Raw genomic sequence first — 11,225 nt, 5'->3', positions numbered from 1 at the left:
GTGCTGTACTAAAACACACAGAAGGTGACAGAGCAGGGAAGCTGTTAGCTAGGCTGATTAAACCTCTACATTTTGAAACCCCCTCTTTCCTCACTTACGACCATAATTAATCAGAGGGTGTTGTGTACAGATGCAAAACAACATTTATTTACCTTTTAAAGAACATTATGAGATACTGTATGCCCCACCCTCCCTATAGGCCAACCAGGAGTGGAGTTTTTTTTTTTTTTTTTTTTTTTTTAAATCAAGCCTTCCCCTCGCTCTCATCTCTCCTGAACAGAAGAGAGACTTATCCGTGCCACTAACCGAACAAGAAATAAACTGACTGACCAAAAACAAGATACTGGGAGTCAGATGGGCTACCTATAGACTTGTGTGCCACGTATGAGACACTAATGGCCCCCACACACTACAACTCGACCAACTACAACTGTCAAAAGCCAGGAGGCAAAGGTAACTTCTTTTTTTAAGCTTGTAATAGACCCCCACAGAATTAGGTTCTTACAGACCACCATCTATTTTAAACATTGATTATAAAATTCTTAGTAAGCTACTATAACGGAGATTACTTCTTCTACTTTCAGAGCTGGACCATTATGACCAAAACAAGTTCATCCTATCCTGAAGTATGTCCTTGCATTTGTGATACCTGTATCAAACTAAAGATCCATCACCTACAATCTGGCCCTACACGGCCTCTATTGCTATAAACAAAGAACAAGCCTTCAACACCATACGTTGGGGGTACACTTACTCTACATTGACCTGTATGGCTTGGAACCCACCCTGATGAAGAAGTTCCTTACCTTTGGCAACAATTTGTCTGGTACAGACATATTCTATTTGCAGATTTCCTACTTTAGAATTTCTGCCAGGCCTCACACTGGATCCAGCGTTTTTTTTTTTCAAGCAGTACTCTTGTGCGTCATCAGGTTCCATCAGTCTACTCCGCGTGCGTCATTTGCATTGTGGTCGCCGTGATGGTGTTGCGGTCGTATATAGATGATCTGGTGGAGTGAGCACGCAAGCTCCTCAGGGGGGTTACTTTTTTGCCAAAGCATAGCACATTTTGATGAAGAGCAGTACCCATCGGGAGATTTTACGCTTCTGCACCACCTTCCATTTCTTCGCACCCACATATCCAAAGAATTGATTGTCCACCCGGAAATCACTAGTACAATTGAGGTAGAACACCCACACTCTTTTTGGATCCAGACGGTGGAGTCTCTACTCTTCATGAGAGGGATGTGGGGGTGCATAAAAAGTAGGCAAAGTAATGGATTGGCCTACGTGAAAAGGAGTAAAAGCCTTAGTAAGGAAAGAGGCCTTTGTACGAAGCACCACTTTATCGGGGAGGACACACAAAAATGGTGGCTTGGAAGAAAGAGCTTGAAGCTCACTTACTCTGCGAGCAGAGGTGATGGCAACAAGAAAAGAAGCCGCAGGGGACAATTGGCAGTGGCTCAAAAGGGGACCTGGTTCAAGTCCCACTGGGGCATAATGAACGGGGTTGGAGGAAACAAATGGGCAAGTCCCTTAAGGAACCTTCAAACAATGGGAGACTAAAGACTTTTAAGGATGGTTGATCTAGCAATCTATGAAAGGCTGAAACAGCCGATAAGTAATCTTCAAGGGTGCAAAAAGCAGAGCCCTGATGGGCCAAAGAAAGAATGAACAAGAGAACCCCAGAGAGGTGCAGAAAGGGGATGAAGAGATTTGTTAGTACACCATGCCACATATTTATGCCAATGACCGGCGTATATCTTTTTGGTGGAGGGATGCCTGGCTGCCAAAACAACATCCCCGACTTCGGGCCGAAGGTAGAAAGCTGTCAACTGCTGCCCGCTCAATCTCCACGCAAGAAGGTAAAGACTGGGCATGTTTGGGTGGAGAACCGTCCCCTGCTGCAAAAAAAAAGATCCTCCCGAAGGGGCAGTCTGATGGGGGGGATCTGTAGCAATGCTCAGTAGCTCGGAATACCATACTCTTCATGGCCAGTCCAGAGCTACAAGGAATACTTGGACCGGTCGCTCTTGATCTTCTTCAGAACTCTGGATAGAAGTGGTATAGGCGAGAAGGCGTAAAAGAGGCCTGAGTTTTACTCAAGACGGAAACATTGCACCGCAAGTGCCGGCTTGGAAACTCCTAACGCGCAAAACAGTTGATATTGTGCGTTTTCTGCTGAGACGAAAAGATCTAACCAAGATCTCCTAACAGCTGAAAGAGGCCTTGCGCCGCCTCTGGATGGAGATGCCATTTGTGATTGACTAAGCCTTGACGGCCGAGTTCGTCTGTTGAACCACCAGGATTATGCCCTACTTTTCCATCCACTTCCAGAGGTGCAAAGCCTCTTGACAGAGTCCACAACCCCATTCCGTCCTGCTTGTTGCAATACCAAATGGCGGTAGTGTTGTCCATGAACACTTGCACCACTTCCCCGTTTAGAGAGGGAAGGAATGCTTTCAATGCAAGCCTGATCGCCCTGAGCTGTAGAAGATTGATATGGAACCCAGACTCTGCAGGAGAATACAGATCTCTGCCTCTCCCATGGGGCCGCCCCATTCCAGGAGTGACGCATCTGTCACTACTGTAAGGTCTGGTTGGGGGAAGGGAGAGGGACATGCCGTTGACCCAAACGTGATTAAACAGCCACTACTGCAGATCTTTCGCAGTTCCTTCTGAGATCTGGACCATGTTGGAGATATTTCCCTGATGCTGTGCCCACTGGAACTTCAGGTCCCACTGCAGAACCTGCATATGCCATCTGGCATGTATCACCAGCAGGATACAGGAGGCCATGAGGCCAAGCAGCCTCAGTATCATTCTCACCGAAATCCAGGAAAGAGACTGAAACATCGGAATCATAGCCTGAATATCCTGGACTCGCTGTTTAGGAGGATAGGCCCAAAACTGCAGTGTCCAGAATATTTCTGATAAAAGGGAGCATCTGAAAAGGAGTCAGGTGTGACTGTGACATGTTTACAGTGACCTCCAGGGAGGGCAGAAGGTTCACCGTAGTCTGAAGGTAAGAGACGACTTTCTGGATGCGTATGCCTTCAACAGCCAGTTATCGAAGTAGGGGGAAGACTGAAACCCCTAACTTGCGTAGATGAGCTGCAACCTCCCCTATCACTTTTGTGAACACCCCAGGGGCACTGGTAAGGCCAAAGGGGAGAACAGCAAATTGAAAGTGCTTGTGACCTACCACGAATCACAAGTAGCACCTGTGGGCAGGCAAGACGGGTATATGGAAGTAAGCGTCCTGCAAGATCAATGCTACCATTTTGTCTCCTGGGCCCAAGGCAGACAGGACCTGAGCCAGAGTGAGCATTTTTAACTTCTTCTTGAGGAAGCGATTGAGGTGCAAAAGTCTAAATAGGACGTAGGCCTTTGTCCTGCTTGGGCACCAGAAAGTAGTGGAAAATACAACCACAACCTACTTCAGGCACAGGGAACCTCTCTATGGTTCCCTTGGCCAAGAGTGCAGCGACTTCCTAGCGGAGAAGTGCTAGATGATTCACAGGTAAGCAGTCGTGGGATGGAGGTATGGCCGGAGGGGCAGTCTTCAAGGGGGCGGGGGGGAAATAGCCCCTTTAAACTATTTGCCAAACCCACCTGACTGTCATGATGGATTCCAAGTGGAGCAGGTGATGGCAGATTCTGCCCCCAACTGGTCAGAGATGGTGGGACGGACTATGAGGGTTAGAAGGCTACAGCAGGGACACGGGTGGACTGGGCAGACCTCTGGTGCCCTGTCCCAACAGTCCACGGGATTCCACATCCCCGACCACGCAGTGGCTAAGTAGCATGTCGGCTCAGTGGCTGGCAGGGAAAGGACGTGACAGAGAGCCCCTTCTGTGACCACGAAAGGGGCGAAAAGCAGAATGTGTTGGGTGAGGGGCAGCCGTGAGGCCAAGGGACTGGGCTGCAGCCCGGGACTCCATGAACTTCTCGAGCCCCAAGTCCGCTTTGTCTCCGAAGAGACAGGTGCCATTGAAGTGCATTTCCATGATAGACTGTTGGACATCCCCCCAAAAAAACAGACATCCTCAACCAGGCATGGCGCCTCAGGGCCACAGTCGAAGCAAAAATCTGCCCAGTGAATCGGTTGTGTCAAGCCCACAACGAATCATGAACTTAGCTGCATCCCTCCCATCAGCAATGGCTTGGGATATGATTACCCGGGTCTCCTCTGGGAGCTGCGGCAAAACCTGCACAAACGTATCCCACAATGAATAGGTGTAGCAGCCCAAAAGGCATTCGGTGTTCATGGACAGCAATGCCAGACTGAAGGAAGAAACCATTTTCTTCCCAAGTTGATCCAGTCTTTTTTATTCCCTATCCGGGGGAGCAGGATGTGAATACACCAAAGGAAGAAGCAGCCTGGATGACAAGACTCTCAGGTGTACAGTGTTGGGACAGGAATACAGGGTCGATCGGTGCAGGTCAATGGCGGCGGGCAACTGTCCTATTCACAGGACCCCCTGGAATGGGTCTTGACCAGGTACCCAGAAGGATATTTGTGAGGGCTTCATTCAAAGTTAAGGTCGAAGAAAGCTTAGTCCTGACCGCCACAGAAGAAAGCTCAAGGCTGAGGACCTCGGCTGCCCTACTGAACAACATAGACTATGCCGCTCCTTCCACCGTAGCCGCGATAGGGGGAGAAAGCATGCCAGCGTCTGGAGAAGTGTAGAGACCACTAGCCTCGCCCAATTCCCATGCCCAGTCCATGTCAGGGTTGTCAAACTGGTATTCTGGAGGGTCCAGCGACCCCTACAAACCTTCCACGTATTCATGCCCATAACAAAATAGGTCAGAATCCAACCTGGGGTGAGACGACCCCATCAAAGCCGGATCCAGCTTTTAGCAACGCTGTTCCGGTTCATCTGGGATGAGGATTGGGTCGACATAGATTGTCGACCCAACCTGCGTCAGGAGTGTCAACGTCTTTGCCGGCACCAGGGAAGGTTGCGTTGACACGACCGGCATTGGCACAGATCCAACAACAGATCTGGAGCTTCCGTGACATCCTCGATGCACCAAGAAGTCAAAAACAACAACAAAAAGATCAAAGCTAGTCGCAAATTGACTAACAGTAGCTTTTCTTTGGATCTGAGCACAGCGCGGAAAGAAAAGAACTGACGTCGGTGCGCCAGGGTGGCGCCTATATACAACACCATCACAGTGACCACGACACCAACGACACACACGGAGTCGACCAACGCCACCTGACAGCGCACAAGGGTACTGCTCGAAGCAAAATCACCAGATCCAGTCTGACGCCTGGGTTTGACTAAAATAAACTGTTTTCCCGTTTTCACTAGGTCTCTGGCCTCACAATGAATTATACCAAATCATGCATCCTTCCACTACTACGGGCTGAGCGACAGTGCCCAATAATCCTGGGAGGGGGTGGGGGACGGAGCCAAATGCTCAGATAGGAGCTTCACACATTTAAATATTTAGGAGTCCATTTATATATGATGAACAAGACATTATAGAAGACTATCTACACTGGGTCATAAGGTCACTGCGCTCTCAGGTGTCCTTCTGTGTCAAATTGCCCCTGTCGGTAGCCAGAGGAATAGAGATATTAATATGCTATTAGGTCAGCTTCTTTGGTCCACAGGCAGGTGACGAGTAGTGCTTCAGAGGCTACCCACTGACAAGAGAGAACAGGGAGCTATAGACTTCCAGAATAATAGCCTTGCCTCTCAATTACATGGGTGGCCTGTTGGCTAGTAGGAAGGCAACATTGTGAGAGGGGCCTTTCCTGACAGCAGCTTACCCAGTGGAGTCTGCAAACTTTGCAGTTCCTGGGCTCAAATTGTCTTCCTCCACTCATTATGATCTCGGCTGTAAAGACCGGCGAGATCAGCGATGGCGGTCAACAGAAGACCGCCAACGCGACAACCCCTCCCCTCCCGCCAGCCGCATAATGTTTTCCCCGCTGGGCTGGCGGGTGAAAACAGTGTTTCTGCCGGCTGGCCCAGCAGGGAAAAGGGCCTTAACATTGACTGTGGCTCCAAATGGAGCCGCCTCCAATATTGGTGTGCGGCGGGTGCATCAGCACCTGTTGCGCAGATCACTGCCCATAAATTGGGCAGTGACATGCACAACAGGGCAGTGCACAGGGGCCCCTGCACTGCCCATGCCAAGTGCATGGGTAGTGCAGGGGACCCCAGAGTACACCTTACGCCAGCCTTTTCCTGGTAGGGGAGCCCGCCAGGGAAAGGCTGGAGGAAAAGGGATCATTAGCTGGAGGGCAGCGCTGCCCTGTCGGATAATGATTTCTGCCATCGTCAGGCTGCCTGTTGGTGGTGGAAGGCCGCCTGTGGCGGTCCCCACAGCCTTCATTATTTGGCGGCTAAGCCCGCCATGCCTGTGGCGGGCATTCCCCCACCACCGACATGGCGGGCTCAGCGGCCAACCATGTGATTTATACACTTAAGGTACCCTCATATATTTTTACACGTAAGTGGATCAACGGGACCTCTCATGCAGCCAGTTTTTATTCTATAGCAGAAACCAAATAGCAATATAATGTCACAGACAGAAAATGGTTGGGGTGAGGGGGAGGGAACAGAAACCTCCCGCACATACTTTATCACAGACTCATTATATAATAGGATCAGGTCACCACATGATAACATGGATATATAAAGCCTTGCTGGAGTATAAAGGAGTGAACCTACAACTCCTCAGGGACAAAATGGGACACTGGACTGGGACGCTGCTTACACAATAAAGAATGGGAAAAAGCCTTAGCTTACACCCATAAGGTAGCAATGTTCGGTTCAAATTCATACATATGCTACAAAGGGCATATCTTACTCCGGGGGCCCTCCACGGTTTGTTCCCTTTCTCCCACACACATTGCCTCTGATGTCATGCAGATTAGGTAGACTTCCTGCACATGATGTGGGAATGCCCAAAGATACAAACCTAATGGCAATGGTGCTGAGGAAGGTGACAGTGTGACTGGATGTGACAACTTCCACTCTGGAGAACCCCAGACCGAAAAAAAGCCAGGCCTGGTGGAAACTTTACTGAAGTTGTACTGCTAATGTTCAAGGAGGGCAGTTACAATGAAGTGGAAACTGCCCAATTCCCCTGAAGGTGAACACTGGAAGAAGGACATGGGGTATGGGTTAGACTTAGAATTCAAATTACCGCATCGAGAAAAATATAGATGCTGGCGTAAGAAACCTCTCTCTGATAACTGGAAGAATCTGATGTAGGCACTGTCCGGCGCAGACAGAGAAGATACTATGCTGCCTTAGCTGGGACCATGATGATCACACTTGACGTAGACTGTCTATTCTTTATGAGACAGTGTAGGTGTTTTTTTTTGTTTTCTTAAAAAGATTTTAGGTAAATCGCTTTTTGTAAACATAAGGTGTTAAGCACTATTGACTATGTATCTGATAAATGCTGATTATAGCATGCTTTGCTTCGGCTTATGGCGTTGCTTCATGGCATACTGTTTTTTACGGACTAATTGAAAATCTCAATAAAAATTCCTGTTACAAAAAATATAAATAAAACTAGGATTTGTACAGATCCCTGCCAGCACACCTGAGAAATCCAAGGCAAGAAACACACCATCAGCTCAGGTGCTGTAATTTATTATTTTATCTCCAATAACCAATGTAAAATGTAAGCTGCAAAACAATGTAGTGAGACTCTCCACATAGGCAATCGTTGGCCCAAAATAACCAATGAATGAAGAGGTTTGAAGAGATGGCTGTATTTTGTTTTCTGTATTGTTGTGTTGACATCAACTGTTACAAATATAAAGTTGTCAATAACCAGACCTAATGAAAGAATAAGCTTAATAATAGTGTAAAGATGAAACATATATCACAAAAATGTAAAGAGGTGTTCGCACTGCATGGCTTTATGGAAAGTTATTTGAAACTTGAACCTTGTAAGGTAGATTTTTTTTTTTCTTTTTTCCGAGAGGGATTTTGTTACAGGAAATACAAAACCTTCAAGGCACTTGCAACTGATGAACAAACAGTGAAAGCAGCAGTATATAAAACATCTTCTGTAACCATCATCTATCTACCAGAAGCACTGATCATGGAGTAAACGTTTACAAATTGCTAAGAAGTTGGTTATATTGCGTTAAACTGTAATGACTAGGATTGTGTTTCGCAAAAAAAGCTTTATTTAGTGCAAAGATAGCAATAGTTTGTTTCCAGATTCCATCATTGGCACAAAACTGATTCACTTAAGACATCTTCCCCCATTTCGTACTGAACACGTTAATGTAAATGTCAAGCTTTAATCTAATCTATTTGGTGAAATCTGTAAAAAAAACATGTATTATAATGTGGAGTAAAGTAACAAACACATTAGACGATGCAGGACTGTGCGCTTGTTTGCCTTCCTTACATCCTTTGAACAATACACTCGGTTTCCTTATTTTAACAAGACATTTCTCTCTGAACCATCCAAAGGCCTCTTAGCTCTGGTCAAGTGCCTTTCAGACTTCGAAGTTGTCGGTACAGTCTGGAACAAACAGCTCATCCTGCTGCCATCCTCACGGCAATCTCCAGAAACCTGTTGAGGGCCAGCCTCCATGTGTGCAGACACAGTGAAACTTTAGTAGAACAGCTGTGCTCGAGTATTCGCAACCTTGAAGGAACAAAAAATACATGGGTTACATCATTAAAGAAGCTGACAACTAAGCTTCTCGTTAACACACTCCTCATTTCAGGTATTTATATTTAGGTGGATAAACAAAACGGAACCTTCCAGATAGCATTTGTTTTTTTTTTTAAACATCACAGTAAAAGAAAGCAAAAATCAACTAAAACAAACTACCAAACAAAAGAAAAATCTTTGAAGGAAAGGGCACTTACAATAAAATATAAAACGTCCCTCTATTATGCTATTATGCTGGGTTGCTTTTAAATGTCCTGGGGGCAGTCAACAAGATTAAAGAGCCTTGATCAGACTGCATGGTAGAGGCAGGGTAGAAATATAATTTTGACCTGTATTGATTATTTTTTTAACGTGTTTTTTGTGATGAAAATTGTGTATCTTCTGGTGTAAATTAATTGTTTCCATTGCATTTTATGTTTACTGGTAATCTTTTGTTTAAATGAACTAAACAGATTGATTTCTTCCCCTTCCAAGTTACTTTAATAAAGTATGTTACCAGAGGTGGAAAAGAATTCAATCGAAATAATGTCTTCAAAAAAAATAAATTCCAAGAAAGCACTTTCTCATTCATGCCGATTCAGGCGGGACACTACCGATTTCAAGGCTAGTCTATTGCCTCCCTATTCCACAATGCTGAAACCCGATTCGAAATGTAGTAGAACTGCAAAAAATAAAATAATGATGCTTGTTAAGCACGCTTCAATCTCCCCCTCCAAGAATTACCTCTGACAACAAATGTTCGCAATTTGTTCCTAATTCTTGAAGGGGGAGATTAAAGCATGTGACAGGCCTCAACATTTTATTTTCGGGAGTTGTACATAGCGTTGCGGAAAATACATTTAGCCAATTTCTTTTTTTTTTATAAATCTCTCACTTGGCCGCTCCAAAACGTTGGCATGTATGCTTTTTTTATTACAGCAGTTGAATTAAGATGCTGTGACTTCAAATATCATATCTCCTCAGTGAAAGAAAGCGGGGCATAAATTAAGTCAAAACATTTTGGTTTTTGTTTATAAGTGCCTCATCCATAGTTATTTGGGTCCTTTTATGGCATTAATTTTAAGTCAAGCCTGCTTGACAGGGCAGGATGAGTGGTTGGAAAAGACATATTGTGGGCTTACCAAGGACATAGGAGGCTACAAGCCACTGGTTACCAGTGGTTAGCTTTCATGTCAGTCTCAACTGTCTGCTTCTTATTAGAGGACTTTTTTGTCAGTCTTGTTTGTTCCTCCAATAGAGCATAGCTTCTTTACCATCACGCCAATTGACTGGCTTCAATGCTTCCTTTGCTCAATTTAAGGAAACTTCTTTTTTTACTTTTACTTTTTGTTTAAGCACTCTGTTAGAGTGCATGTGTTGCTCAGCTGCCGCCTTTGTTTGCTTTTCTTCCCCACTCGCTCTCTCTGCCCATGTGTTTCTCTTCCCCTCTTGCCCAATACTTCTGGTGCTTCTTCCACCGCTCAACATTGTTCTTTCACCCGGGTTGCTTATTCTTCACAATCTGTGTAACTTCACCCCGGCCCAATCCTTGACCCATTCTTGCAATCCACTTCTCCACTACATTTTTCTTAAAGGCTGTTGCGTTGCTTTTATTTATTTTTTCCAAACCATCTCGGATTGCTCAATAAAGTGAACTTTTCTAAGTGGGGGCATGTGTGTTGAATGTGTGCCTACTACTACTAAGTGATGTGGTGGCCCTGTTAATGTGTCGTTTTCTTCTTAATTTCTTTTGTTTTTAACCATGCTGCACAGCAACCACAATGCAGTGCATTGTGTCAAAAAATATTAGCACAGCCATCAGACCTTATAGGCAAGGCTTGTTGATTTTACTCTCTGTATCTACCTCATTTCATTTGTATAGGTTCCAATTACGTGTAATTGAGCGACCCATGGAGATTTTAACCCCTTGGGTGCCGGGGATGACCTGGTTATGTCCTCGGCCACGGTTGCAGAGGAAGTAACCAGCTCATCCTGCACCCGGCCCTCTCCCCTAGGCAGGGATGGAAGTGAAATTGCTTCCCCTTCCACCCCAACACCACCCCCAATGACTTTGGGACGCTGCCATGTAGACAAATCCACGAGACCTAGACACATCTGAAAACTAAACATCTGGGTCAATCCAGGGTGGATAGTGCGTCACTTGCACCCTGCACCATTTTCTTACCCAGAATGCCCTGCAAACCTCCAACTTTGCTTGAAATCACACGTTTTACTCACATTTTGTGATGGAACCTTCCAAAATCTACAGGAATCCACAAAATTCCCACTACCCAGCATTGTCGCATCTATACCGATAAAAATTCTGCCCAATTTGTCAGCCTAAAAACTTTTTTTTTTTTAAACTGCCCTTTTGGACCCACTTTGGTCCCCCCTCAATTTCAACATGTTTTTTGCTCTTCCCTGTCACAGGCACTTGGTCCACCTACAAAAGTGGGGTATAATTTTTATCAGGAGACTGAGGGGAACGTTGGCTTGTAGGAAATTTGTGCCGGTGCGGTGATCCACATAGAAATGGGGGGAAAATTTGAATTTGTTTTAGCTAAATTTGAGGT

General features: G+C 45.7%; 1 protein-coding gene across 1 annotated transcript in view; it reads right to left on the bottom strand.

The window, feature by feature from the left end:
* Positions 1-8,150: 8,150 nt before the first annotated feature.
* Positions 8,151-11,225, bottom strand: part of PWWP2B (PWWP domain containing 2B) — a 56,546-nt gene continuing 53,471 nt past the window's right edge. The window contains exon 3 of the mRNA XM_069239761.1: positions 8,151-8,643. The gene's annotated coding sequence lies outside the window, so the exon portion shown is untranslated. The remainder of the gene's footprint in view (positions 8,644-11,225) is intronic.

Source organism: Pleurodeles waltl, chromosome 6 (assembly GCF_031143425.1).
Source record: "Pleurodeles waltl isolate 20211129_DDA chromosome 6, aPleWal1.hap1.20221129, whole genome shotgun sequence".
NCBI lineage: Eukaryota > Metazoa > Chordata > Amphibia > Caudata > Salamandridae > Pleurodeles > Pleurodeles waltl.
This window is presented reverse-complemented; position numbering and strand designations above follow the sequence as displayed.